Source organism: Apteryx mantelli, chromosome 1, assembly GCF_036417845.1.
Source record: "Apteryx mantelli isolate bAptMan1 chromosome 1, bAptMan1.hap1, whole genome shotgun sequence".
Lineage (NCBI taxonomy): Eukaryota > Metazoa > Chordata > Aves > Apterygiformes > Apterygidae > Apteryx > Apteryx mantelli.
This window is the reverse complement of record NC_089978.1, coordinates 39,880,491-39,907,092: the sequence shown is the minus strand read 5'-3', so window position 1 is coordinate 39,907,092 and position 26,602 is coordinate 39,880,491. Positions and strand designations below refer to the sequence as shown.

The following is a 26,602-nucleotide window of genomic DNA, read 5'->3' as shown; positions in this document are numbered from 1 at the left end:
CCAGGACCTGCCGCTATCCTAGCTAATGAAGGGTGAAGCATGAAGTGATCCTATTACATTAACCCAACATGCTCCTCTTGCCAGAAGGCCGGGAGCAACCCTCAGCCGTCCATGCACTAGACCACACTGCTGAAGGAGCTCGTGAACTGATACAGCCCAAGACACCTCTGGCAGCTCTGTGCTCTGCGTCCTGGCTAATTCGTGCTCTCCGCACCTACACCCCAAGTTGCCTCTCCCTTCAGTAACAAGGAAAAGGGGCAGGGGGGATAAGCCTAGCACAGAAATGGTGCTACTGCAGTAACAAATTTCCCTTTGTATTTCCTTTTAACAAGCATTTCAGAATTATGCATGTTTGGTTGAGGTAAAGGAGCAAGAGAAGGGAAGAAAAATGATAAAATAGAGAAACAGAGAAATGAGTGAAAAAGAGTAGAGTGAGAGAAAGGCAAGCTCCGTAAAGCTCTCTAAAAAGTAAAAGGCTGGCCAGCAGCTGACCGTCTACATCTTCGTATGCTGGCAGCATCAAGACAAATCATTTCCTTAACATACAATTCAGATAATACTATTCTGGAAGATGAGACTGAAAGACATAACAGGAGCCAACTATGTTCAAACTGGCAGTTTAATTTTAGGCTTTATCCAAGAGAATCTTCAATATCCTAACACTATAGTATGTATGGGGGGGGGGGGGGGGAAGCACTGAACGTTGCTCTGCAAGATTGTTAACTGTAACAGTGAACACTGCAACAGCCTTTGGATCCTAGAAAACAGACTCACTAGACCTTCTTTCTCAAACGTCTTTAAGAACAATCTCAAAGGTTATAAATTGAAGTAATGCAGACCATTTAACTGACATCAAAGGAATTATAATAAGTAATGTTGTATGAGTCAGGTAATAGGGATTTTGTGTCCTTGGAACACGAATGTAGACTAAAAAAAAAAAAAAAGGTTTACAAAAAAAGGGACGTGAAGCTCCTCAAATAGTTGAGATATTTATTTGTGGAACATTCTCTTGGGGGAAGAGACCAGAAGAGAGAGGAAACAGGGCAGAGGAAGGAAAATAAATGCTTCTACTGCAATTCTTCCACATTATGCTTGCTAAAACCCAAGGGATATTTTCCTCACTTATTCCTCCCTGAACCCCCTCACTCATCTAAGACATATAACAGTACAATCCTCTTAGCAACCGCTTTTGTCAGAAGAGCACCTACTTTTTAAACTGAAGAGATGGAAGTACACAGATTCTAACACCTTCCAGTGAAATACAACAATGAAGCTATCATTAAAACAAAATTACTATAATGAACCAGCATTTTCTACATGATCCATGAACCAGCATTTTCTACATGATCCATTCACATATAAATTTAAATCTGGAATTTTTCTGTGAAAAGGTTCCCTATAAGATTCTTAGAAAACTAGGCTTCAGTAATCCATCATAGGTAACACATAGCAAAACATACTAGATACCCCAGACAGACAGAGCTGTTTTCTTCTGTTCCTTCGTATCAAGTAGGATATCAATTTAATATCCCACCTTTGCATGTTACAAGCATGTGCACCCTCCACTGTGGTGCTTCCCATGGTTGAGGGCTATAATCCTGTAGTACCAATCTCAACTGTCTCTGTTCATCTTATTTTATCTTCTGGACATGACCTAAATACACGGATTACTGTTATTGCTATGCTATTACCACATACATCTGAAAGACTGAAGAAATCAGCGGTATCAAAGTAAGATGCATTTTCATCTGCTCTATACTGCTGGATAAAACAAATATTTTATGTGCAGGCAAACATGCATGCATACATACACAGATAAAAGGTTTAAAATACAAGTGTTATTCTAGAGTTAAATCTACCAGGTAAATATTTTTTTCTAATACAGGTTTATTTTATACAAGCAGCTTTCTTGAAAAGCATGCAAGATTTTCACTATCTGTAGTTTATAGTTCATGTGCAAAAACATCTTCAGCTACTTTCAATCCTTTTTCCATCCCATATTACATTTCTCTAAGATCAACTATGATTTTCTCCTACTATCTCTACAAGGAGAAGCTTTGTTTAAAGAAAAAAGTAAATGAGGAAAGTTAACATTAATAAACACAAGTCTATAAAATTTATTTCAGATCTACACTTCTTCACAGAAGCAGTTTGATGACAGCAGAAAATGTGAACTGCTTTAACAGTACTTCCTGTAACTGAATGTCAGCCACATGAAACAATTTTGAGGTTTAATCATGTTGTTTATCTTCAATGTGTGTATGCTGAAATCATAATCTTTCTCCACTGCTTCCTGATTCAGATTTATATAATTATGCCACACAAAAGATAAGCTTTTAAAGCAAAATAATTATTTGTAGAGAGCATTCCAATGTTTCATATTTGGTAATGCCACGAAAGATGAGAGAACAATTTTAACAATAAAATTCTTAAAATATAAGCGGAGTGCAACACAAAGTGCACTAGCTCAAGCCAGCCACTGGGTGCCAGTATTGCTACATAACAGAAGAAAGGTATCTTCTACATTAGCTATTTTAAACTTGCAACACTCTTTTAATAGGGTTTCAAAATGTTCTACTGAATTTCAGTTGTATAAAGGAATTATACTGCAATGTTAGAAATTTTATTGAGGGACTATCATTAAAGCTGTTTTAAAAAACACATTTTTAAAACATTATTATGCTAAACATGAAAATCAGATTTAAACAGGAGACTTCTCCATAGCCTATAACCTGCGTAACAGCACTGGGAACGCAACTGACATTGTTCTTGCCTTTGAGTCCTGAGCTTTTTATTTAAAGAGTAATGTAGTATTATATAGGCTACTGGAGAAAACAAAACAGAACTTAGGTTTAAAGAAGAATAAAGAAGATTTTGGAAGGATTCAGAAGTCCTGCCAAAATTAGGATTAGCTGTTTCTTTATCCACAAGGCAAATGTCTGTCAGGAATGATAAATACCTCTAATGTAGATTCAGTAGCCTTTTTGGCAATCTTACTTTTACTCTTCTAACCTCCAAGCAAGTGAAGATTTTGTTAACATTAACCTTGCAGCATTGCCTCCCACTGCTTCTCGTCGTCTTCACACATATGGAGAACAGATTATGCCTTTCCTTTTGGCAACCACATTTAAAGACTTACATCCTCCCTTACATTGCTCTACATCTTGTACTTATACAGATAATTATTACTGACTAAGTGTATTTTTTTCCCTATCATTTCTCCAATTTGTCGATATCTCCTTGAATTCTAACCCTGAGCACCAACATCTTCACATTCCCATGTAGCTTTATCCTGTGTTTAATACTTCATGCGCCATCATCCAGGTCTTTAATGAAAGCATCAGATAGAACTTGCCCCAGGAAATGGCTTTGTACAGCCGCACGTTTTGACAGCGAACCATGAGCAGCCATTCTTCGTCATATGACCCAGCCAGTTTTGTAACTGCCTTACAGTAATTTAAGCTAAAGTGTTTCCCTAAGTTACTCCTCAAAGATGCAAAAACAAAATGTTAAAATAACAGAATGCACTGTATTATACCACTAGTAAAAGTGCAGTAAGTTTTAAGTACACCTTTTTCCTAGCACAGTTTTGCTTATTTGTACCACCCAGAAAGCACACCAAGAATTACAAAATTTTGGTTGCAACTAGGACAGTATTTAAATGAAAGGAACCTTCCTAGGTACATATACACTTAAGCATATATTTTAAACACTATTGATATTCTCAAAGCTGCTGCACAACGACTACAGCATCTCATTTCCCCAAGTAAATTTCTATCCTAGCTATATAACTTTTCACTCATGGGCATGCACCACTTTTTTTTTTTTTTTTAACATGTTGTCTCCAACTCAGGTCAAGCTGAAACTCCAGAAAGGAATTCATAAAATATGGATTCCCAAGCTTAAGTTCTTATGCATTAGTTGAGAAAATTTAAGGTCTAATCTCTTGCAGATGTATATGACACTTGTCTTTCAGTAAAAAAAGCCAGCTAAGAAAGCCAATGTAGTTTTATAACTAAAAAAAGAAATCAACCGAAAGCAATTTTTTTAACATTATATAGTAAAAACAAAATGTTTGCTTCCCCTCCTCCCCTTTTTACAGTGAGGAAGTAAACATAACTATGGGGCAGTAAAACTCTATGTTGTTAGTGAAATCATGACCCAAGGAAAGCAAGGCAAACCCTCAGAGCCAAGGAAAAGAAAAACCAACTGAAGGGCTTTAAGCAAAATCAATGTACTAGCTTCATCCTAGGTTGCTTCTGGCAGCTGAAAGAAACCTTCAGTCATAACAGGATAAAGGCCAGTAATTCATTAGCATTGAAGTCTTAAATATACGTGATACCAGACACCACCAAAATTATTGGGCACCAATACTTTCATTGCATGAGCAATGCTACTAGTCTTGCATCCGACACTGTGAGGCCCAATCTAACCACACAGTGTGCTGCTCCCTCAGTAGCTCCCCGGCCTCTCAAACCTTATTGCTGGGCCAGCGTCTCCCCCTCCTCTCAGCCCTGGAGAGGCACAGGGGCAGAAGCAACTGCTCTCCCTAACTAGCAGCCTTTTTTCCCCCCCTCCTACAGCAATACGGTGGAGCAGGAAAGAGGTACCTTATACCTGGGTCAGTAGGACCTGAGAGGGGATCTGGTGATAAAGAGGTTTCTCATGGGGGACACCAAAGAGAGGGTGCCCAGCACTCCCAGCAATACTTTGAGTGCTTCAAAGTCTGCATTATTTATGTCAGCATTTTTAGTTATTTTACTACTCCAACTTTTCATCCGTTTCTAACAGACAAGGACTATTCTTATACAAAAGCATTATTAGCCAGTGATAGGTTTAGAATTATTCTTTAGCATAGGCTTGACAAGCTAACTGAAGTATTATCTATTATTAGGCTAGCCTGACTAGTCCATCATTCTCTCTCACACCTCTCCAGGCCCACACACCACCCCTTCTCTTCTTAATCACTAGCACAAGCCTCCCTGAAATTACTCTTCCAGAAATGAAGCATCAAAAACAAATTTTCAGCATACTCTTCATCAAGTTCTTACACAACAGAGAATGCACATTTTAAGACATTTAATTTTAACACTTGCATTACTAAGGTGTTTATAGCAATGCCTCTTATAGTGTGATGTATAGTGTGATGCATGCTTTTTCCAAGTCTGTTTTCTTCTACAAAATTCCTACTGCTGAGGATACAATATTATTTTTTAAAACACAAAAGGGTTTAAAACCATGTTATGATACAGGTACCACTACATCTTTCACAAATGAATATCACAACAGAAAAGTTAGAACGAATTCAACTTTGCGCTTGAACCACCCATAAGAGTTAGCAACATCCTTACATTAACCATCTCCATGCAACCACCAGAAATCTCAGATTCTACACTTGCTCTTTCCAAAATGTACTACACTTCACTCAGGGCACCAAATGTTATATCTTTGTAAGCAAAACTGAAAATGAGAGCCAGCTGCCCCCAATCAAGAACAGAATCTCTCCGTTCCCAATGGCAGAACATAAAACAATCATCTGTACGGTCTCACACAAGATTTGGACCCTCTGGAAATTTGAGCATGCCTGGCGATACAGTTCTGCATGAGGCTGGTTTGGGGAGAGCCGCCCTTCTTCCCCAAGCAAGCGCCGGGGAATGGGAGGGGCACGCATGCTGAAGCCTCTCTTGAGGAGACGAAAAGGTGCTACCAGGCAGGATGCTCTCTGAAAGGGCTCTGCAGCTTTTGAATTCACTTCCTTGTGCTCTCAAAAAGCTCAGATTAGACAGCCTCCATTGAATGCTGTAATGCTCATCTCTTTTCACTGCCCTCTGTAAACAGGGGAAAACTGAACGGGTAAGAAATCACTGAAGGACAGGACAAAAACTACCAATTAAGTTGTCAGATCTGCACGTGGTAGGTTATACTAAATTGTACAGCTGCAGATTTAGGGTATTATTTGTGATACACTTTTAAATTGCATTAACAGCACTTTCAGAATATGCAAAGGTAACTACCTTCAAGGCTTATACAAACACGTAAACAGCTATTTTATTTTCAGCTTTATAGTAAGTGCAAAAGGTACAGATCAATACTTTGAAAGATGGCTTATATTTAAAAATCATCTAACAAAGTATAAATGTTTCATATTAAAGATGTCAAAAACTGAAGCAATTGTTAGGAAGTAGGGAATTAAGTGGATTTAAAGGAGGGGGAAAAAAAAACAGAATTTTCCCAAAATAAAACATTGCAGTCACCAGCTACTTAGCATCAAGCTAAAAAACTTTTGCCTATCTCACATATTACTGTATTTCCACTTTTTCAATCTCTTATAAACACATAAGACAGACACATACGAGACACAACTTCCTTTACTGGAACGAAAAAAACCAAAACAAGTTTCACAACCTAAAAGTAATCTTCAATCACATCAAAATGCAGCCACAGAAATCACTCATCTCACCACCACATATGTAAGGCCAAGAGTGTTTCCGAATCAAATTGGAAACTCTATTTTGCTTCAGTGGCTGAAAATTATCATTTTTTGTGACGACTTCATGTTGAAGTGAAAAAGCGATATACATTTTTAGATAGCTATAGACAGAATCTTACAGATATAGAAAATTAGTTCCTATCAATTTCAAAAAACTGCCAAAAGCTCAGGAAAAATTAGATACTTAAAAACACTATCAAAAATTATTTTTAAAATGCAAGGTATTATTATTCCCTGAGGAGAAATACGTTTCATATTTTTGTGGCTTCCCACTGAACATCATTCAGGCCAATATTATTCATTATTACTAATGGTTTGGGCAAAAATGTAAAGTCATAGTGAATTTTACATTTAAACCCCAAATATAACAGACATACTTCAAAGGAAAAAGGAAGGTTAATTATGCCAACCACAAACAAACTAAAAGTCAGAAGAAAGACCGATCAAAAATATTTTGGTGACTTAGTTTGATAAAAGCTAACAATATATTTTTCAAAGTAGATGCAAGAAGCCTGGAGGAAATGACAAGGCTGATAAATGACTAAGGTGCAAAAGGAATGATCAAGAAAGACAAAAACTATAGTCTATATATACATATATATATATATATATATTTTTTAATTCTAGATTAAAACTCTACAATAGGTATTTGTTAGACTTCCATACTAGAGCTCTTGCCAAAATACACATCTTAGCAAGCTTCTCAAATGGGTATTACAATAGAAAAGGTTTTAGAACAGCAGCAGCATCAACAAAAATCACCGGGACCATGAAGAGTTAACCCAAGAGCTCTGCAAGAGCCAAAATACAGAACTGCTGACCTGCTTTAAATCAACACCTGTATCAAAAGAATGGAAAACTGCAAGCATCACACAGTAGTTTTAAAAGGTCAAGTAGCACACGAATAGGTTCCCCAGAGAGGCTGTAGGACCTCCATCCTTGGACCTTGCGAAGACAAGGTGTAGACAAAGCTGCAGCTCCCCTTCCCAAGAGCCCTGCTTGGAGCAGCTGCTTGAACTAGATGACTGCCAGAGATCCCTTCCCGTCAACCTTCCTCCAATTCCCAGAACTCGGTCCAATTTGCAACTGCATCTGAAGATTATGTTTCAATATGCCATAAGCTTGGTTTTAAATAAGTTAAAATTATGTTGCCTTCAGTAAATGTATTTTATTGCTATTTCTATGCACTTTTGATATATATTCACTTTTATTTTCATGTTTTTAACTTCATCTGGAATTCTGGCACAATTTCACAGATGTTAATGTCAGCCCTTTAGATCTGTCTGCTTTTTTTTCTTTCACACCTTGGATCAAAAGCTATTTACTTTCCATAAGCTCATTTGGTGATCTTTCAGCAAAGAAATCTCTAACAATTATAAAGACACACACATTTTTCACATAAGTACGAGTGAAATTAATGATACTTGGTAAAAAGAGATACGTTTCAAGACACCAAATCCCAGTTCAGCATACACCTAACACACTTATGTGGCATCATTTCTATGTGCTTTCTGCCAGAATGAAGTATTCTAGTTTGTACTGCTGCCTTAGCAGAGGTTCAAGCCTTACATCTTCAAGTTATGAAGGATTGTAATGTAATGTCCTGGTCTGCTGGCATTTATAAGACATATAGTAAACAGTTGATAGGTATGGGGCCGCCCCTGTGTTACCAGGCTGACTACATGACAGATTAGAGAGCTTAGCATTCTATAAAAAGCAAGACAAGAATTAAACAAGACCAGCTTATACAACACTACTAATCAAGCGATAATTTACTGTACAGGAACATAGTATGTATTTTCATCAACTAATGACCTGGGGAGGATTCAGAAATCAATAGCGGTTCCAATTCTTAAACAGACCTGCAAGAAACTATCAAATAGATAAATGTAAGCAATTCAGTCTTTGTGTTGCTGCTATTGATCTTTTTTTCTTCCTCCTCTCATCACAGTCACAATTACTACTTCTAAATGTTTTATAACCACTTTTAAGAATCTGAATGCAATTCTGCAATTGATATTTAGGTTGTTCTTTTTTCTTTTTTTCTTTCTAAGTTTTGATTTGCTCAAGACCTGGGACCATAACGATTCACTCCAATCTACTAACATCATTAGTCATTGAAAGTTATGATCCCTCCCTCATTTGGTTCACTAAATGGCAGAAGTTTACAATTCTGTAACAGAAAAAATCCTTAAAATCACTGTCTCAATTGGGTATAATTGGAATTCATCACTGAAAAACTTGACCAGACATAGAAGCTAAAAACCTTTCAGCAACAGAAACCGTTCTCTTGTTCAAGCCAGGCACAAAGGAAAGACAAGAGTTATGAGGTGGAAAAAGATAAGAGTATTTTTAAGGGTATTAAGTAATTTTGTATTACAAGCAGTAACCTGATAGCATAAAAATGACAAAAAAACCCCAAATGATTGGGTCACAAAACAGCACGCATTTTAAGCCTGTCATTATATCACTAACAAAATTTTGGTTGCAGCTTCATAAGCTTATTTTTGTCAATATGCAGTTCCAGAACCAACTTGGTTGTCTTTCCTTTTATTAATTTACTGTTGCTTCTCTTTTCTTCCTGCACTCAAACTGATGTTACTGCCTTCTAAATCCATGCAATTTCTAACTTGTTTTTCTAGATTATAAAATGAAGGTAAATACAGCAATTATAGTATTTATGCTATATTATTATTTCAAGGTAAAAAGTGAGGCTGTGCTGCTTCTGACATTCCACTGCACAGAAAAGCCAACTTTACCACCAGAGAACAGCTAGTTCTCTGACAAAACAAAAGGAAATATTTAAAACTTAAATCATCAAGTATGGCAATAAGAACCAACTTCCATTATCTATATCAAAATTCAGACAAAAGAAAAGCAGCTCCAACAAATACAACACATGAGTTAATATTGAAAATTATTGTTTCTCAAAAATAATCTCTAAAATATCTGTTATTGCTGAAGTCTGAACTATTGTTTAGAATTACTTCTTAATCGCGGAAATCGCAAAATTTGTATTTCAGATTTCTGAAAAAGAATACTAACATTGGGAAAAAAACTGAGTTGAACATTCCATCAAAACTAAAAAACTCCAGTGAAAGGTTATAATAAGGATTCAGATTTCACCTTACCAAAGGCAGTTATAAAGGTAAGTATCTCTCTTGTTTTGTTGATTTGTCTTCAACAGGGACTTTGTAAGTATTGTGCTATTTCACAGCCCTTATTTATCCCCATTTTCACTTAATCCCATGAACACAAGGTGATTCCTCATTCATATAAAATAATTAAAGCCATAAGATTAGCATATATAGAACTTTCAATAGGGTAAGGATTCATTTCTATTTCCTTCTCTTCCCTACTATCTTCTTTCTTCTCCCTATGGTCTAAACATTTCTTACTCTCAAGCTGAAAGACTGCAGAAAAGGTAAGGCAATTATCTTATAGAATAATATGCAAGAGGACATGTAAGATACCAAGGTTTTAAGACCAAGACATGAGGAGAAAGCAGTCAAATGTGCAGTTCACAGTATCCTGGGAGGAGACAAAGGATTCAGAATATAAACACATTTTCCTACACACTTCTTCATTTTACTGCAGTACTTTTTGCATAGTGATTTACTTATTCAACGCTACTATATTTATTTATAAACTTATCCAAATACACTTTGTAGAGGTAAGCGCAAATGCAAGTCAGGTGGGGTTTTTTTGTTTTTGTTTTTTTTAAAAGAAGTCAGGTATAGGTTCCAGGACCATACTGAAGCCCTTAAAATATCATAGATAGCTATAAGGAGAGTAAAATTTGTATATATTTGAGGACAGATATTTTTAAGTTAAACCATCCCAGTTTTTTTTTTTTTTTCTTAATTTTCCCTAAAAGGTCACGCTGTTTTCTAGTTCTCAACTCAATCTTTTTGTCCTTCTTCCCTTTCTTCCCACCCATGCATCCATCACACAGTGCTGTACCCAAACTGGACATAAACACCAGGCAATGCCTTACAGTGCTGACCAAAGTGAAAGGACTTTTTCAGGTGTCTTATCACATCAATCTTGATTAAAAACCAGAACATTTGCTTTCTCTGTCCCAATCAACAGCATGCTATTGCAGATTCTGTACGGCGTGAAACATACAACAGAAATAAAAATAAAAAAAACACTCAATCTTTTTCTGCAAAACTGCCATTTAAGCAGTTATTTCCTATCTTATGCAGTTGACTAATCCTACCTACTCACACACACACAAACTTCAATTCCCTTATTGAAAAATATTCCTTTCTTTTGGAGCATTCTTTCAGTTCCATGCTATTTTCAAAGATCATTTTAAATACTAAAGATTTATCCTCTGAAGTGCTTGCAACCCTCCAGGTTTGCTATCATCTCCTACTGGTAAGTATTCCCCCATCTTACAAACAATTGTGCCTGCATAAACTGCAGTCTCTCTTAAGTATATACCTAAAAGAACAAAAGTTGTATTAAAAATACAAGACTACTGCTTTTCGCTTACTTGTCATGATTTGCCATGCCTTATTCTTAAATGTGTGTTATTGTTGCTTGCCAGATGGTTTAGGAAAACCACTGAAAAATTATCAAACTGTTTACAGAATGTAATGTTAGTCTGACTTTTTAACATTCTCATTTTCACATGAAAAAATCAAGAGGTACAGTAACAACAGCTAAAGCCTATCAGTCTTTTCTACCAGTCTTTTTCTGCTGCCACATTTACAAGAGCATCACACACAAATCATTCAATTTTACATATACTGAAAAGCAGGCATTTGGGAAGTAATTTGTTATGCAACTTTAGACCAACAATTTTAACCTAATCTGGATCAAGACAATCCAGATGAATAGATCAAGAAATAAAATGAGAAGATAAAAGTACTTCATATGTAAGACTCCTATCTTAACTTGTTCCTTATAATACCTCTTTATTACAGGGGGAGATAAAGAATTGCCTTCTGGAAAAAAAGCTTGTTTCTTACCACTAATTGAAGCAAGTTTAGAGAAAAAAAAACAAACTTTTCTCTTAAAAGATTTCTCCTACAGTTCAGATTTTGAAGAACACCTGGTCATTTGGACTTTCCCTTGGCGCTAATTTCTGAACAGTTAAACTATATTAAGTGCTAGCTTTCAACTACAGTATCTGAAATTTAACCGATGTTAGTTTACAGTATGCTTTTGCGGCATTTACAATCCTCCCATGGCATCCTGGATGATGACTCGCAACATCTTCTCTTAAAAGCTGCCAGTTATCACTCACGTTATATGTCAGATTAAAGTGAAAAGACACAAACTGTAACTAGTTCTTGTATATGAAACTATTTCAACAATAGATGCCTTACTTATACTTCCATTTTCAATGACCCAGTGATTTGGAAACTTAAGGTGAAAAGCAAATTTACTTTGTGAGGGTAGTTTCTCAGCGACATTATCTCACAGTGGGGAAGCTTCTCGGCAACAACTGTCAGAGGCATTAGCTTGCATGCAAACTACACAGTTATCTAATGCAGAGAGAGTATCTGACTATTCCTATATATAGCCCAAATTGTTCCACACAGACAGCGTGCACTTATTTGAGATGGGTTACACAGGTTAACCTATGCATGATTTGGCATGAGAACTTGGGTGCAGGCTATTCTTGTTGCAGGATGGCAGCCAAGTAGTCTCCGGCAGCATCTTACAGCAAATTTTTTGCTATGACGAATGCAGGTGGCTGAGCCAGTACAATAGGGGAGAATGAATATATATTTCCCTGGGGTGGGCGGTGGGAATGGCTATTTGGAGGAGCGAAATTCAGGGCAGAGATTATCTGGAACCTCTCTGTAGCAGGTCCAACCCTTTCTATGGAGGCATAGCATGTTTTACCATCAAAAGAGCACAATTAGTTCAAGCAGCTACAACTACCTTCAGCTACAAAAGGTGGATTCATTCCCTTCCTTTATCTAAGGAAGCTGCGTATTTATGCTGTAAAGTATCTTAGCTTGTAAAAGCATTTTTGTAGGCTCATTAGGTAGTTCAGCACATTTTCCCAAGCCCACTCTCTACAAATTCCCAGGACATTGAGGGCCTCCCCCCCCCCCTCCTGGGAGAAAATGGGCTTCCCATCCTTTTTAAAGGACACTGCTCAAGCTTTGTATCAAGGTGTATTAAATATGCTGGTTCTAACCTACTGTCTTACAGGGCATGAAGAAAAATGCTCCCTTGTTTCAGCCTGAGCAAAGGGCTATTCCTATTCTTATCCTACTAACGCCAGAAGGGAAGAAACTGAAGCAGGTTTATTTTCAGCATATTGTAACAGCTCTGCACTGTTGGAGGTACGCACCTGTACAGTGATGATTATCCTCTTTTATATCAAGTATAAGTCAGGATCATGGCATGGCATTTCAGAACATTATTGCACAATTTTGCACTCAGATGCGGTATTCACGAAGGCAAAATTTATCAGACTCCTAGAGCCAAGGCACTAAGCATAGGGGCATTCACATGAGAGAGTCAACATATAGAGAAACACTTTACAGATGAAACTAAACCACAACACTATAGAAAGAATTCAAAAGATCAGTAAGAAAAACTCCCAAACACTAAGCAGAACCATCCTCACAAATCAGCTACCCCTGGTCTTCAAAGACTGCCCCTACTTCCTTTTAAAAATACGTGACCCACCGAGGTGCTAAAGTCCCTTCTCTCAAGGGATCTGAAGTATAAAAGCTTAGCTGCTGATCCAGAACAACTGCATCTACATTGATCTGTGTTTATCTTACATTTTACTTATTGTTAAAAGCTAATGCAAGGATTCTGAGCCCAAAAGGTCACTCGCCTTTTTTTTTTTTTCTTCCCCCCTTCAAACTTCATTACCTCTTCCTATATACCTCACTTTCTTTATCCTTGGCCCATCACAGTTATAATATCTACTACTGTAGATAAAAATAATTCACTTTCAAGGAGTCTTCTTGATACAGTGATGCACACATTGTTGGATTTGTTTTTTACATCGATCACTTGTTTCCATAAGAGACACTCAAAGTGCTTTTAAAGTTATCTTTCCTTTACCCTCCTATAAAATGGTGGTTTCTCACACACTGACTGCAGACTATGAATGACCTGTGAAACAATAGTTAACAGCTCCTTACAAATAGTCACAATGAGCAGTGAAATTTAACAACTAGTGGGTTCATGTGTAGTTTGCAAGATAGTCTGTAGGTTGACAGGAACATGCTGATCCCCAGATTGGAAGCCTACAAAGAGTTGATCCCTTCCCATCATCTGTAGTAACTCACTTAGCTGGAATTTTGTTTCTTTCCAGAGTTCATTCCTTTCGAAGGGAAACATGTGTCTGGCTACCATTATTACAGCTACAAGGGTAAGTACAAAAAAAGTAGAATCTATCCAGATAGTAAAAAAATAAAAAGTTGCAGAGCACGAAAATAAAACTTTAAATTTTGCAGGCTGAAGAAGAAAGAGCCACTTTCTCCTCAAAACTTATGCTGGAACAGATCCAAAACCAGGAGATGTTATTAGGTCACAAAAAGCCCTTACTGTTATTGACAGTCAGGAAGATGAGTTTTCAATGACAGTACATAAGTCGCCTCTTTGAGAAGGGATGTACAGTGTATGACAAACTTAGTGCCTCAATATACAAAAATTTTAAGAGTTTAGACATCTCAGTGAGAAAACAAAACTTACTGGAATTATCTTAGTCTCGTTTCTCCTGGGAACATCTGGGGTTAGGGGACAGGAGACAAAGGGGGGTTCCTCCACCACAGAAGCGCTCTAAAGCCCTAAACAGTTACTTTTTTTCAGATTTCTACAGCTCCTCTGGAATTTTGATATTACTAACTATAATTTTCAGCTTCGCATCCAGTATTCAGTACAAAATCTCATTAACTTCTATAAGATTCCTGCTGAGAGTTTTGAACCAGTGCTCTAAAGAATTATTTAACTTACAAAAAAAGATTTTTGATGGCCTTTACGACCCTGCTTCCACCTGTCACAACCCCACTGCAGGTCACCGCTTCAAGCTTTGAAATAGCCGTTTCATAGTTTTACACACAGGGGCTGAAATAAGAACTACACTGTCAGAATATCTGCCACAGTATAATGGACTTACTATTTCTCAGCTTTATGAATTTATCATTTTAAGGTTTTCACAGAATCACAGAATGCTTGAGGTTGGAAGGAACCTCTGGAGATCATCTAGTCCAACCCCCCTGCTCAAGCAGGGTCACCTACGGCACATTGCACAGGATCGCGTCCAGGCGGCTTTTGAATATCTCCAGAGAAGGAGACTCCACTACCTCTCTGGGCAACCTCTTCCAGTGCTCTGTCACCCTCACAGTGAAGAAGTTTTTCCTCATGTTCAGATGGAACTGTCTGTGTTTCAGTTTGTGCCCGTTGCCTCGCGTCCTGTCGCTGGGCACCACTGAAAAGAGTCTGGTCCCATCCTCTTGACACCTTCCCTTCAGATACTTGTACACATTGATAAGATCCCCTCTCAGTCTTCTCTTCTCCAGGCTAAACAGGCCAAGCTCTCTCAGTCTTTCCTCACAGGAGAGATGCTCCAGTCCCCTAATCATCTTTGTGGCCCTTCGCTGGACTTGCTCCAGTAGTGCCACATCCCTCTTGTACTGGGGAGCCCAGAACTGGACGCAGTACTCCAGATGTGGCCTCAGCAGGGCTGAGGAGAGGGCGAGGATCACCTCCCTCGACCTGCTGGCAACACTCTTCCTGATGCACCCCAACATACCATTGGCCTTCTTGGCCACAAGGGCACATTGCTGCCTCATGCTTAACTTGGTGTCCACCAGCACTCCCAGGTCCTTCTCTGCAGAGCTGCTTTCCAGCAGGTCAACCCCCAGCCTGTCCTGGTGCATGGGGTTATTCCTCCTGAGGTGCAGGACCCTGCACTTGCCTTTGTTGAACTTCATGAGGTTCCTCTCCGCCCACCTCTCCAGCCTGTCCAGGTCTCTCTGAATGGCAGCACAGCCCTCTGGTGTATCGGCCACTCCTCCAAGTTTTGGATCATCAGCGAACTTGCTGAGGGTGCACTCTGTCCCTTCATGCAGGTCACTGATGAAGAAGTTGAACAAGACTGGACCCAGTACTGACCCCTGGGGGACACCGCTAGCTACAGGCCTCCAACTAGACTCTGCACCGCTGAGCACAACTCTCTGAGCTCTGCCATTCAGCCAGTTCTCAATCCACCTCACTGTCCACTCATCTAACCCACACTTCCTGAGCTTGTCTATGGGGATGTCATGGGAGACAGTGTCAAAAGCCTTGCTGAAGTTTTGTAGCATCATTTCCATTTTTGTTAGCAATCCTGAGGTAGTCACACCCACAGCATACACTCCTCTACAAATTTTGTCAATATAACTATATCCAGAAGGTTTACCATTTCAGTTATGCCAGTGTTGTTAAGAAATCAAACTTTCACATTTAGCTTAGTCTTAAACTATGGGGGAGACACTAAAAATATCAAAATCCAAACTGTGAAAATGAACTGCAACACAAGTACTTACTTCATTTACAGTTGAATATTTCTACATACCGGCTATAATATTAACAGTGTACTCATGACACCTCACAGCACAGTGAGCTACTAAAAATTTGGCACCAAGTTGTCCTACTTTCTCAAATCATAATACACAAGAATTTTAACAGAATGATACCTTGCATGGTTTCTACAAATCAGAACAGTCTATGTTTGCAGAAAAACTGGGTTTTTTTCTTCTATAAGCTTCAGTTTTCAGTTTCCTACTTTAAAAAGAAATTCATTCCCAAGAATTAATCAATGAAGAAAACATGTAAAATTTTCAGTTCAGATTACATTTTTTCCTCCCTCCCGGCCCCAGAAATCAGGGTATTCAAAGGTGTTCAACAAGAATATGTCAAAAATCACGGTATGTCAGTAAAAGGTCAGTTAACATAGTCAGCTTAAAGACTTCTCCATAGTTGTACCATATTGAGTAGTGGCTAGACCCAACTCCTTACACATAGGTATCTAATACCATTTGAGATCCCACCAGATCTACAGTTTGGATGCACAGCAGATGCTTATAAATTCTGTGCTATACCTACCAGCCCTTACGTCTAGATAGCCTTGGGCATCTCACCTGGCACTAGTAACCCACGTTTTGGTAAAATTGCTGAGCCCTCGAGTCCAAACAACTTGGCACTTACCTCACATGGGCACACTGCCCTCTTTGGTTACAGTGGAAAAGCAAAGCCTCTATCACAACTGTCATCTATGAAGTATGGATAAATTATTTTGCTACCTCACAAGACACTGAAGGGAACAACGAATAAAAGATTAGGATGCACTCAGACGCAGAAAATGAATATTTTGATGAACAAAATTTGTAGTGTTTTAATCAGCAACTAAGCATGCGAAGCAAGTTATTACACCTCATATTTAGAAATATTGCAAAGATCACACACATAAGCACACTCTTTCCTCTGTTATCTTCTTCCATGTCCTCCAAGGAAAAGGCACAAGAAAAAGCACATTTATTTTATATACAGTGATTTATTACATCTGTTGCTAGAATTAAAAACATAATTAAAAAGCAGAAACAATTAATATTGTCTGCCATGATCAAAAAAAAAAAAGAAAGAAAGAAAGTAAAAGAAAAACACTTGTTAATATATATTCATCTTTGCTATGGTCTAAACAACCCATAAAAACAAAAACTCCTTAAAAAAATGGCTCTGGTAAAAAGGAAGATTTTATGAACTTGCCACTGGCCCACTGAACTGGACCTCCAGAATCGAAAGGTGAAGCAAATAGCAGTATCTCATCCAAACCTCAAGAGCCTCAAAAGCATACAATAAGGGCTGACTTACACTTAATAAATAAATAAATAAATAAATGCACTGCTAGAAACAGGAAGCAGCAACCCGCAACTTAACTAGTGCCATCTGAACAGTTCTGATAAGATTCAGTGACCCTAACAGCAGAGGATAAGCTAGGTATGCAAGTTTGAACTAGTCACTCTTTGCTCTATTTGTAGTCAACAGAGCAATTTATCTTTCTTATCTTGGACACCTAGCTTAGAAAGAGATGAATGGCCTTTAGGAGGCAATTATTTCTGTAAATTTAATGGAGACTTAGAGTAACTAGCTCAACAGAGGCATCTAATTTTTTAGACAACTAAATCTGGACAGAAGAATCAAACTTTCTGTCTACTGTTGGAGCATAACTCTTCAGCTACACGTTCTTGACAAAAGGCATCAGAAAAAGAGCTACACTTTCTGAAGCATAGGCTAAGACTTACCTAATATTTGAGGACAACTGCAAGACAGCCTTGCAGTATGTCAGAGTATGAGATATAAACTCCACAAACTAGGCAGAATCTTAATACTAAGAAAAAAAGAAATGATCTCAGAAATAGCAATTTTTACATATATATATTTATATATATATATACATACACACACACATATACATATAAACACACACACACACATATATATATATAAAATATCAACCCAAGAAAACACCTAAAGTTTCCTGCATACCAAAGAAGAAGTTCTTGTAGTAGAAGGAACTACACTTTTGCTTCCTATTCTGTCTCTAAAAGGGAGAACAGCTGGTCCACAGACAGTCTTATAGTGGACATACCTAAAAAAAAACGTAATGAATTATTTGACTGTTCTCCAGTTTGATAACTGAACTTGTTGGCTCACAAAAAAAATGCATGGATTTATCTGGATGATACCAGGGAAATTGCTACTTAAGTGTTAAGTTTCTTTTACATATACAGTACTGATGGCTATAATAGATTCTGAAAGTGCACAGAAGTGAGGTGCTGTTAAGCCAGGATGACAGAATTATGTTACATATAGGTATCATCATCTCCAAGCACACACAGTATAGCAACTCTCACAGCCAACAGGATGAGTATAGCCATAAAGTGCTTGCACTAGAATATTTTACCATCAGAAAGTTTGGTAACTAAAAATATTTCTCCATAAATATTACCATGGGATCACACATTCTGGAATGTCTATTATCTATTACTACTGATTTCGAAAATAGTTAAAAGGAAAAAGCTAAAGAACTATACATGTAAAGCCAGAAATCATTAAATGTCTCACCCATCATTCTCAACCTAAAACATCAGGTCATTACAGACCTCAAAGTTCACGGCTCAGCTAGTTATCAGACTACTGTTCTGAACTCTAATTGCACATTTGTAGGATTATGGTTTTAGACAGTGTGTCCTATGTGCAAGAAATACACACCTGAAGCAAATCACAAGGTACATATTTTTCTATTTTAAGAAATTTGCCAGAGCACACAATAAATTAAGTTACTCCAAAAATTGAGGAATTTCAAAATATTATGAGCAAAATTGAGAAAAGTTCTCACAAATTCTGCTACCAACACTATACTGACCCCCTCCCTATATAATCTATACCAAGTATATCAAATCTTTACTTGACAGTGCAGCTCTTATTATTCTTATATTATTCCTCCTGAAATGATTACCATGACTAAATTTGTAACAACAAGACAGCACTGCAAGTTCAGTCCTGTGTTTGGTACTACAGCATTTCTAAGAGAGCAACTGTGAAAGTTTCAGTGCAAAGCATGGTGGCATAAAGACCCAATCCACACAAAAACTTCTACTGATGAGTTATATGTCCTAGTAACAATCACAAATTAGGTATCTTGTTTAATTTCCTGCATCACCTATCCTTAATATTCCTACATCAGATTGGGGTTTTCTGCTTATATACTGCTACCAGGGCAATTTTACCAGAAACAAAACAAAACAAGCAAACAATTTTTAACCCTCCTCAAACAGATGAGACTACTAAATGACTGCCTTGACATCAAAGAAAGAAAACTATGGCCACTGAAAAATGCACATAATTGGAATACCTCCAAAAATCTGCTAATTCAGGTGTTTTCAGTAAAAATTGCTATTTTTTCACTGAAGAAATGCCAACATAAGTTCCTACTCTGTGTAACTCTAATTTGCAGCAAACAGTATACAGCCAGTTAACAGCAGCAATAATGCAGTCTTACAGTCTCCATTCTTCTTCGTCAGATGAGCACCATAAAAATAAATAATTCTCCTGTCTTGCACTGCCTCTCATTGTTTTCTCATCAATTTTATAACCGTACTTTAACATGTAGACATACAAAATTCTGGAATAGAAAAATAATGCTCTCATTTACTTATCCAAATGGATATATTGAAAATCTACAGTTCAATTTCAAAAGTATCTATTACTGCACATAAAAGTGTTTTAAATACACACTGAGGTTTCAAAGGCAACACCAAAAGCCTTAGAAAGTACAAACATTAAGGTCAAATGGAGATTTCATAAACAACTTATCTGTATGTATTTAAGGTTTAGTCTTTCATGAAATGATAACATTACCACAGCACCCCTTACTTCACTTAGGACACAGGCAATATCATAATATGCAGCCACTTTTATTTTCAAAAACCACTATTTAAAGTCCATACTAAATTATTAGCTCCCTCTTAAGTTCTTTTTTTTTTTTTTCAGTTAGGATATTGTGATTAGAGAATCCAATCCACTAGGAAATAATTAAATCTGCCTTCAAGTGCTTCTCTAAGGTGGGATGACATTACCTCCCTTTCAAAATAAGGAATTAAGCACAGCTAGATTTTGGCTAAAAGTGTCAAAAAGACAAACATTAATTTTGAATGCCAGCTTGAAACAACTGCACCGTTTTTTCTCTTAGCAATCAGTATTTTCATGTGAATTTAGAACTTTGCATTGCATAGTTGCGGGCTCCGCACTTCGGAAAAATCTGATTCTAGCTTTCCTCAAACCTCTGCTTCTATCACGACTGAATGAATGTTCACCCCTTCACTTCTCAGCTTTCTGCATTTCATGCAAAGCAACCTGTCTCCTCTCAATCACTGTCCAAAGATCACCAGAAGACTGTCAGCAACGTGTTACAGGCAGACTAAGTAATATTTAGGGGGAAGCAGGGAAACAGTACTTTCATAAGTAGCAGGCAAAGCAATTTGGTATCTGGCTTGCCATTTTTTATTCTGACAACATATATTTTATTAATTTCATGATGTCAAATATATGTTACAAAGGTTCCTCAGGACCTTAAAAGGCTCAAAAGTATTTTCTATATAGCAGGGCTCTTTAATTCACACTGGGCACAGGAAAACACTTTTGATTTAATTTACTAGAAGACTAAACCTAAAGCATTTCCCTTTTCCCCCTCTTTGTATCCCACTGACAAGCTGTAAATGTCTACCTAAGCAACACAGTATGGGATTCTGTCTTTGTGTATGCTCAGACTGTGGGTAAGGACAGAATCCCTTACTGCTCAACCTTACACTCAACTATTTCTTTTGTCTTTATAGGTTTCTTTAAGTTTCCACCAACTTTGCCTCCATAGAATTAAAAAAAAATAAGTTATTCATGAGGCAATTCTCATATTCCTCTCCAAACATGACTTCCCCCATCTCTTCAGAGAGACTGCAAGATCAACAGTCACTTTCTGTACTTAGTAAGGCTATTAAGTTATTTGCCATTGAGAAGTTAAGGGGAGCTAAACATTTGACAACAGGAAATTTGGCTTTCAGGTTCTTAAGGCTGGTCAAATAGCCATATAACTCAACATACCGATCTCACAAACTTACTTTGTCCATCCAGATTTGTTCACAGAACTCCCTTTTTATTCACAGGCTCTCCCCTGAACCAGGCATCATCCTGCTTTCCTACAGGCAGCACAAATTCTTTACCATGTGTTTTGGTTAATTTTGCATGTGTAATCATACACCTATATTTGCTTCAAATAAGTTTGATTGCTGGATATATATGATATAATCCCAGATCTCTGTGCTAACAACTGCAGTCACAAAACTTCAGTGTGAATCTTGCCTTACAAATTAGCTGTATAGTAACACACACAACAAAAACTCTTCTTGATATGAGTGAAATTAACCAACATGACGCTTTATTAAGAGTGAAAATTGCAATTGGTCTGAATTAACTGAGCTCCAATTCTATCTTCCAGAGCTAACATGACAATGTATAACCAAAATGTATATAATATAAAATACAAGTACATTCACAGCTCCATCTAGATTTACCAGTTAGGTCAGATGGAGTGGGTGGGATTCAGGTAATTTGTGAGTGAACCACAGAGAAAAGGAAGCGGGGAGGGGGAGGAGAGAGACTAACATCTGAGGTGTCCAGATCCAGTAAGTCATTAGTAACATTTATACACCGTGGCTATCCCTCAACCAACTAAATAAACAAACAAACAAATAAATAAAAGTATCTCTTTAAACTGCCCATATGGCTTCAGTACAAAGAAATGTAAAGGACCAAGACAAAAAAGGGAGTCAAATATATGGATGAATAACAAAGCTAGGAGAAGTTGGCCAAAAAAGTAAACTTGGCTAATTTTTTTTTTTGATAACACTTCAAGTGAGGCCATTCACCTATTTTGTAGACTAATGTTCTTTCAATAGTAATCAGAGAGTATGTCCAGAAAGAAGAATAGAGAAACAAGTCCTTTTCTTCACTGTAGTAGCCAGCTAAGTAATATCACAGCCATTTTGTCAGATACCTTGTTGTTTTTTTCATAATAATTCTCACACTGATAATAAAACATTTATACACATGGAACATTTATATTACAGGTATCCAACATAATAGGCTTGTCATCTGAAAATTAGTGTCCATACAAGTTGAAAACATTAGGAAACACTATTCCTGTGTTATCAAGAACAACAGAGAGATGGAAGTTTGCAGTGGAGAGATGCTTCTAGAGCCTAAAAAGCTAAAAGCCCAAACAACAGTAATTCTGAGTCCTCTTGCTTGATAGCCATTTGACTGGAGTTAATGTTTTTAAAGGTTGGAACTTGCTGTTATGTTAGAAGCCTGATGGTTCTTGCTGCCTATTTAGTCTACTACAAATCAACTGACACTTAAAATTAATTGTAATTCCACCTTTCTTTATGAATATTCCACTCCTGCCCATCTAATTCAGATTCTGCTTTCCTTTCAGGTTTTAAGGACAGTTAAATTCCAAGCTACTTCCATCTGACGTGCTACAAGATAAACAGCTTTGTACACAACTGCTCTTGATCTCTGCCGTTTAAGACAGGAGGTGACAGAGAGAAAATTTAATGGATCAGGATAAATAGAGTAGTTAAGTTCTCAACTTCTGCTTTCTGATTCCCAAGAAGAACAGAACTACATGACTGAGTTAGGACAGGTCTTGCTGTCTCATCATAAAGTCTGGGAAAAGGTAGAATTTGCGATGCAAACTTCAGCAACATGATTTTCCTTACTTTGAAGGCACTGCTCCAATGAGCATGAGCTGCACTGAAACTTGTTTTCTACATCTCATTATCAAAAAGAGGATCTTCTTCAAAAATTATTCTCTTGCACTTTGGAGAATAATTATCTGCCAGTAACAGTTAGAAACCTATAAACTAAATAGTAAGAGGAGTCTTTTTAGTCATTTTAGTCATTTTTATTTGGATGAATTCTGCTAAAATCCTTTCTGCAGCTGTTGAAATCATACCTACCTCACAAGCCTCTCAGGAAACGGTCGTTTTCAACCTGCCTTGAATAACAAGCCTGGTTTCTGCCTCTAAAATCATGAATGGAGGATTAGAAACACCCTGCTGCAGCTGCACATTTTCGCAGTGACGAATAAATGCAGTAGATAATTGCACAATAAATAACATGGTGCACAAAAATTAGAATTCAAATCAAAACACTTCATGAACATTAGCATCTTTCCACAATTTCCTAGCCAGGTAACTGAGCCTTTGTCTATTCCTCCAGTTGAAGTTGCTCCACTTGTTAAAATACAGTGACAAAGGAAAGAATGAGAGTGACTCACTAAGCCTAAGAGGTGACATGCTTGGGATGCAGTGACAACTCTAAAGAAATTTGACTATTTATAAAAAGTGGAATAGCATAAAAGAAGAAAGATCATAGTATATATTACAGATTAGTAGACAAAGCAGTCTACCAGGAGGCAGAATATATGATTCAAATCCCTATGGCCAGAACTGCACCTATTTCACCTATACAGAAATACTCTAGCCCCTGAACTAATGACTGTAAGTGGAAACAGACACTTTTGCCAAATTGCTCCTTCTTCCTTTTAAGGGCTTTGAAGAAAGCAAACATTTTGCTTGGGGTCAAATAAAACATTTCACATCAAATTTAGTTTCTTTGTTTTTTGTTTTAGTGAACAAATCCAAAAGTTTTTAAAAAATAGCTGAATTCAATTACCCTTAGAAAACAATTACATATTCACGCAGTCTGTCCAGCAGCCCTGTCATATCAATCCATTCTAATTACACAGGCCAATTTCAGCCAAATTTGACAGAGAACCAGAGGTCTCAAAGACACTCAGGTCCCTTAAGTTTCACAGAAATTGGCAGCTGGGTAGAAGCAAGACATACAAATTAGCAGTTGCACTGTGGAAAAGGGAAACAGAACTTGGCTCTCATCCATTTCAAGCAGCAGCAATCAACTGGTCAACTGAAGCACGCACATAGCTCCGAACCAGCCATAACACATGCTGACGCTTGCCAACCAGATGGGGACGGAGGAGGAAGCGCAGCATACTATGGGGTAGGAAAGAAGACAAGAAGGAAATGAGATATGACAGTACACAGGTATTAGAGAGCACTGAGGGCACTGCAGCAGGCAGTCAGGAAGCTCTAAGGGAAAAAGTCAACAATAATGAGTTTGGTTGTAAGACTGGAGGGCACAAGTCCGAAGAAAACTACACTTCCGTAGTTCCATAGCTCTCAACATTTTTTTTCAGCTTGCTTTTCATTTCATCAATAAAGTCAACTATTCGTACGATGCTAGGACTCAAAACTGGGATACTGACTTCCTTTAATATGCAAGTTCCTTAAAGTTTATGCTCTAATATTCTAATAAGAAACAGTGAAATCAAGCATGAATCACAACATTTATGAAGTAATATTAAGCTAAACAGTCAAGTGCAAAATACACACCTGCATTCCTTTAAAATGTATCTCAGTATATGATGGTGTCAGGACTGCAACAGAGCTCCAGATGCAGACAGACAAGCAAGAAGCAACTGAGATAAGGCATCTCCCGAAATAACTGCCTCTCAGCCGAGAAGCAGCAACTGATCACGCTCATCTGTTTAGAAGTAAAGCAGGTATAACATCTCCAGAGAAAGATGGCATGATTAAATTAATCCTCTTACTTTTCATGTTTAATGGCCTAGGAGCAGATACACCCAGTCACCGAGTCTCAAATAAGCACGTATAAGCTAAGCCCGAACTCGTGTATCTGCAAATGACTGTTCATACCCTTATACTCTTCTACCCAGACTCACAAATACCTCAAGGGCTAAAGGGCACCATACCAAAGACCATACACTTTCAATTTTGAAACTCTCAGATGTAATTTACTGTGCACTATATTTAGCTTAATAAACTGTTAATTATCCTTTTTTTTTTCAGAATTAGTACATCTGCATCACATCACATTTCCTCAGTCATTTTGTATTCTCTTCTATAATGACAGAAACTGAACAATATATATCTCCAATGCATCTGTCTTCATTTTCTCTTTCTCTCCCTCCTTTTCCTAAACTCTCCCTGTTTTCAGGACCCTCTGTTTTCTCTCTGCCCTCCTTCATATGACAACAGCACAGATCAAAGATAGAGAACACCTTCCTTTTGAGGAGTAACTACACAGAACAGGATTGCTCACTATGAAGAAGACTGAGGAGGAGATTTAACTGATCTATATGGTCATGAGTGACATCAAGGCGATAAAAAGGCATTGGTTGTTCAATGTGTCTGAATTAGCAAGCGTCAGATTCAATAAACTTAAGAAAAGAGTGTTACACACAACATATAATAAAGTTGTGGAATACCTTCCTTCTGTATTTTGGGGCTGCTGAAATTTTACATGGGTTCAAAAAACAACTGCACGGATTCATGCAAAAAAAATTTTTTTTGAAATCTATCTGATACAAAGAAAACATCCAGCTGAAAATTGCTGAATCACAAGGAGTTAAAAGCCAGGAGAACATTCTGAGGAATTATCCCTGCATACTTGCCCCACGCTCCAACTCCTCAACAGATATCAGCTACGGGATGTGTTTGGAAACAGATTATTGGGACAGAAACTTTGATCTTCAAAGCAAAGGACAGTGCAAGATCATCAACTGTAGAGACGGAACAAGGAAAGCTGGGCATGGGGAAGAGATCAGCTTAAGTTTCTTGGATCTGCAACAAAGTTAGCTCAAAACACTACTTCTGCATAAAATGAAGAGATCACTCATCTTCTGTATTAGTCTCCAATTTGTAAATTTGATAAAACAGAAGTTTAAGTAGTTGTCAAACCAGAAAAGGCATTGCAGCAATGGTTCGTACTAAGAATTAGTACACATGCTATGGAGAATTTAAGAGTGGAAAATTCCTGTCTTCTACCTATGAAGCTGCAAATAAATAAGACAGGCATATTTGTTTGAGAAATACTTGGAGGTTTGGGTGGTTTTTTTTGTTTTTGTTTCAAAATAAGCCTTTATTTCTCAATTTGGACTCATTTTTGTTCAAAATCTCCAAGAAAAAAGTTCAAAATTAAAGGATAATCTCAAAAAGAGACAGTATACAAGTTTCAAGCAGCGATGTGATTTACCAAACACATTTTGTCACAAATGCTACAGATTAGTAGTTTTGTAGTAATTACAAACATGTACATGAAACAAAGATGATTTCTTCAAAACATATGTCCATATTTGATATTTATTTTAAATCGCTATAAATTTTAACACTTACACAAATGTATACAGAATATTTTGATATCCAGGATTTCAAAAGTTTAAGCAGTCTCTTAGAGTTTGCTTAACTTAAAAATAAGCTACATTTTCATAGTCCAAACCGTAAAATTATTTTATCTTTGTTCTTTACACTATTTAATGCAACCAACAGCAAGTTATGAAGTGCATGAAACTGATTTTGACAAATGTTATCAATGTATATAACAGTGACTCTCTAAAAAAACTTTCTCAGTTTTTGAAAGGGTAGTAATTGGTAACTGCATCCTTTCAGGCAGAATTATACATTTAAATTATTACTTTTTTAAAAG

At 37.3% G+C, this 26,602-nt stretch overlaps 1 protein-coding gene across 4 annotated transcripts in view; it reads right to left on the bottom strand.

Moving 5' to 3' along the window:
• TDRD3 (tudor domain containing 3) overlaps positions 1-26,602 on the bottom strand; it is a 123,138-nt gene that overhangs the window by 79,799 nt on the left and 16,737 nt on the right. The window lies entirely within an intron of this gene.